General features: G+C 42.1%; 1 long non-coding RNA gene across 1 annotated transcript; it reads right to left on the bottom strand.

Moving 5' to 3' along the window:
* Nucleotides 1–4611: 4611 nt before the first annotated feature.
* Nucleotides 4612–5214, bottom strand: LOC109467012. Its single transcript, XR_002140059.1, has 3 exons — nt 5193–5214; nt 4994–5049; nt 4612–4702 (listed from the first exon to the last, which is right to left on the bottom strand). It is a non-coding gene; the product is annotated as an uncharacterized LOC109467012 (long non-coding RNA).

Here is a 5214-nt window from a genome sequence, read left to right as displayed (position 1 = left end):
GTGCGTGCGTATGTGCGTGCGTGCGTGTGCGTGTGTGTGTGTGTGTGTGTGTGTGTGTATGCCTGAACGTACAGCATAACTCGAGAGAAGGCTTATATAGAGTTGGCTTGTTATTATATGGTTGCTTGTAACGGTACTTTTCAATTTCCATATTTGATATCCCGTGATCTGGACATGCTAGGGTCATTGTTTTTGGATGGTAGGTAGCTCTTGGCCTTGGAAGTGACGTACGTTTGGGAACTGCAGAGCGTCAAATATAAAATGTACAATCAATGTTTTACACGTGTTTTTTTGTGGCATTGCTGCGTCTTCTTAGTAAAAAAAAACACACTTTCTACATCTGCTTGGAGATTAATTACCCGCCAAATATCCGTTCGTTAGTGATACGTTTGTCGGCGACCAATCACGCCGTTCAAATGTCTCCGTCTGAAAAGGCCTCGCTCTATAGTGTCGTGTCGACGTTTTTGTTTACTCAACAATGATACAAAACTCCGGTATCCAACACCGGGCGACATGGTGCACAAAAACGCCTGGCCACATTGTAAACATCGCGGGCTTACAGAAAACAGCACGGCGCCATTCGTAACCGTCTCGGTTGGAGACAACTTTTTGTCCGCTATTCAGTAATACCAGAATGGAAAGGAACGCATGAGCACACACTTGTCCATTACTTGTCTATTGAAATTTGTTTTACCATCCTCGCCCACAAATTCTACTGTGGCTTTGCCCTAATTCTGGCATTCTTCCAGTCGGTGCCAATATGTTGCTAGGTGCAGCATGTAGCGAGCTCAGCTTTTATATATGCTATAAGTAGCTTACTAGACCATTAAGAATTTAAGGCAGCCTACAGTCTCTACTACAGTATACTATTAGTAAGTCGGCTCCCTTGGCATTAAACCAGATCTTATAACAAATACATGTACAACCAACAAACCATGAAATATTTGTGTATGTGTATTATGGATCAAACACGTCAAAGGTAACACAAAATATACATTTGACTTTGAGAATACGTGTTTACATTGTAGCAGCTAGAGCAAGCAACAAAATACAATCACATCATAGCAGCATTCAGTATAATACGTCTTGATGTAAATATTTACACAATACTGTGTGGAATGAATAAAATATCAATTAACGAACTGCAAATCTCACACGACAAAATGTTGAATATTATGACATTATAGTGTACAAGTATTAATAGTTTTGTAAATATTCTAACAATAAACATATATTATACATATATTTAGCAACTCGAGAAATGTCTCTATAACTTGTTGGTCAGTGAGAACAACGATTTGCTGAAACTCTCCTATCAGTGGGTATAGAATCAAAATACTAGTACATGTAGTATATTAGTTGCTTTGTGACACTGGTCAATATTTACTTACATTAACTCTTAGTGGTCCTCAAATGACAAACTTCAGTGCTGAGAAGTTGTTGGCGGGGAGCGGATCTTGGGTAGCGGACTAAAGCTAACAAGGCTGGATACCAGGCTAAGAACTTAAACTTGTAGCATTGTTTTTCTCTAATACGTCCAAATTCTAGTACCACACCAGTCTATTTCATAAGAACAATTTGGGTGCAGCTACACATACTTTATAACCACGTTCTAATTTTATCAAATCGGACCCTGTAGCAGCATTGGCAGACGGTACAGTAACATGTACACATATCTAGATCATGAAAAAATCTACAACAGACGCCACTGTCTTCAACTTGCCACCGTAAACCAACATCGCACGGCCAGTGCCACCGTGGCACCTATCACTTATAAGTTATATGTGTGCCTTTTCGCGAATTTCGGTGTGTTTCTAACAACTACAATCATAATAACACGAAGCACAAAAAAATATAACAACAGGATATATTATTGGTCGGCCAATTAATTTTACAAGTCAAATAATTCCCTAACACATAATGGTACATGTCAAATGGGGAGACAGACTACACAATAGGTGTGTACACATATCATGGACCATGAGCAGAGTACAAAGGAACAGGTGCAGAACGAAATGTAGGCCAAGTGGGGGTAATTGGACAAATCACACACCTTTATGTAATTATGGCGCCGTACCTTTCACGTGAGTGCGCTCTGTACACAATCCCGCAGTCACTGAGCAAAGAAAACTAGACACAAGTGGTTGAAGGGAACTCGTACATAGAGTTAACACTGTACATAAACTTGAATCAACTTCTTTCACTAGAGAAAGTTTTCATATGGTGACTAGGGACCCGTGAGTCACACGTAGAAAGAAAACTTTTGTCCTTAACAACGTGACGTCGACCTTTCTTCTGCGAGGATGGATTTGTCTCAATGCTGTTCGGAGTCTTGCTAGCCATAGTTGTTGTGTTTCTGACGATTATACACAGGGTGATGATATGCGTAAAAGGGTGCACATGGAACCCAGAGAGACAAAGATGTGTGTGCAGAAACACAGCAAATATGGCCAGTAAGACAAGTGTTGCATATGAAACACCTGTGCTTGTGACTTTAGGATAAGGCTACCATGTCGGTATCACCACTGCTGAGCGTAGTTGGTCGAGTTGTACCGATGAGGCAGCTTGGCAGATCGCAAGGCCAGAGCCTTGTAGTAGCTGTCCTGGAACTGTTGCCTCGTCGACTGGTCCATGAGCTCTCGTCGGGACATGGTGCTGCTGCCCTGCCGCGAGCCCTCCTCAGGCCGCGGCCCGCTCAGCTCCGACCCGCGGGTCTTCTGGTACCTGGACCCCGCGTCGTCCTTAGCCGTGTGCCGGGAGCTGGCGGACACGGTGGAGAAGTCGCTGTATGTGGAGGCTGTAGAAGACTGCCTGGTGGAAGGGTGAGATCTCCGCGACAACACGGCGCTCCGACGTACCTCCGGTCCAGACCCGTCTTGTCGCTGTCTCCACTGCGCTTCCTTCTCGTACGATGACATCCTCGTCTCCATATTCGGTACGGGAATAAAGGACAGGCTGGCGAGACTCGTGGTTACAGGATGCAGTCCACAGAAGAGTGGCGAGAAACAAGTACGAGAACGAGTGGCTCTTGAAGTCTGGAGAACTGCTACAGCGCACAGTTGTTCCCCCTTTTCAGTTGTCTTTTGTATACGGGTCAGAGGGCGTTGCCAGTCGCAACGACAGCCATTAGGAGACGCCATGTTGGGACACATGGGACCCGGGTATTGTTCTAAGGGCTCAGATTGCTTATCAATAAAGGAACTTACGTGGGCCAGTAGACACACATCATTTCTCAATGCCCTGTTCTGGCAGGGGTCATCAAACGTAGTTGCGTATTCAGGGTAACAAAGGATGTTTTGCACTATTGGGTACCCGTATAAACCACTATTTCACCTTCATACTCAAGTTACTGACGCAATCTCAGCTGTTAAAATATGACTAAACAATATCGGAATTCACGCGACACGAATATTGGTCTCCACGTACTTTTGACTAAGATTGTAGTTTCTCTACACGCCACTTGGGCGTCTACGCAAAATAGATTTGGTCACTGCACGTAATTTATAACTTTGTCTCAGATCAGTGCAAGTCCCGAAAGTTCTTTCAACTGCAGATCATTCTCTTCCTGCTAGGGGTCGCCTTTGTCTCATTTCAAAAATACCGATTTACATGCCTGTATGCACAGCTTCATATTGTTTTGAAAAAGCATCCAGTATTTCTATGTCTTGACCTGCTGCACTATACCATATATGCCTTACATTTATCAACCTCAAAGAAATTGTTGAACATTATACTGCAGAAAAGTTTGAGCCAGTGTCATTCATGACCCAAGGTACATGCGGGAGGGAAGTATAGCAATCCACATATATTACATGCTCACAAGTCTTGAAGTCTCATGATGGAATAGTCAATTCTGCTGGGGTAATTTCCTATTTTCATATTCTGTTAGTATAGCTAATTGGCTGTTTGATAACAACCAAGAAAGCTACTTGTAATGAATACATGTAATTTACAATGTTCATGCATCCAAATTTCATCCTCCTTCGCAGGGCTAAAATCCTCCGGTTCCCTTCCGGAAGGGAACCGGAGGATTTTAGCCCTGCGAAGGAGGATGCCAAATTTATGTTATTGGTCTCTTCGGTCTTATCACAATCACCAAGTTTATGTTTTGGATCCGTTTGTGTGTATGCGAACAGCATAACATAAAAAACCTTGTCCTGCGGAGCCCATAAACATGTATATATGAGTTGCACATACAGTACCATTTATATAGTTCTGTATATGTATATGTATATGTATATGTACGATTTGGGGGTACTACTATTTCTCCTGCAACGCATCGCATCGTAGTGAAATGCAACAAATGCAGAAGTAACTATGTCACAGCAGGGCAAAAAAGTCAAGGGTCTGTGACCTGATTAAGAGTTAAGACATCAAATTATTTGAAAGTATTGCATAAAAACTGCCAGCAGGCCAAAGCCATGGATGCATCGTTAAGATGTTTGGTATGTGGTTAGGTCTTGAGAAAAAAGCTCAGGCTACTGGCTTTCTTTATTACTACGGAAGAAGCTCAGCCCCCTATTTGGTATTTCATTGGGAATAAAGAATGGTTTTATATGAGTCTTACAGTGACAGTACCATCAACACAATTATAAAAGAAAAACAAACAGATGACTTCAAATGGACTTTTTATTGTCCAAAAGAGTTTCCTGGCAGGTCTTGTGGTTTGGACAGCATCTGGACTCACTAGGCGTCCATTTTTCTGCAAAAAAAATCAATAAAACACATATTAAAAGATAAAATCTCACTTCTGTACAGCATTGCTCATGAACTGTGGAGTTGTACAAGCTTTGTAAATTCCTTACAGCTGTCCATTGTCAGTGCAATGATAGGAAAAGGAACCCTATGAAAAGAAACATATACTTACTAGTCATCTGGCCTATGAAGCACATCTGCCTTGCTGTTTAAATCCATATTTCTATATTTAAGTGCAACCAATGTTTGTAACAGTTACCCTTAGAATACACAGGACTACAAGTGAATATGAACTTACGGGTCAATGATTTTATCCTTTACCGCCAGGCGCTTCAGGCAATCATCAGATTCTCCCTGTAACAAAGTCAGATCAAACGGATGATAGTCTTCACAATGTACAAGTAAACCAATGTATAATCTATCAAATGGGGGATGCCAGAAACACTCGAATAAAAGACAAGAATGCTACATTACAACATAGTGTGGAAATGCATTACCATTTGCCTGATGTAGCCACAG

This window comes from Branchiostoma belcheri, unplaced genomic scaffold (assembly GCF_001625305.1).
Source record: "Branchiostoma belcheri isolate BF01 breed outbred unplaced genomic scaffold, Haploidv18h27 scaffold173, whole genome shotgun sequence".
NCBI classification, from domain to species: Eukaryota; Metazoa; Chordata; class Leptocardii; order Amphioxiformes; family Branchiostomatidae; genus Branchiostoma; species Branchiostoma belcheri.
This window is presented reverse-complemented; position numbering and strand designations above follow the sequence as displayed.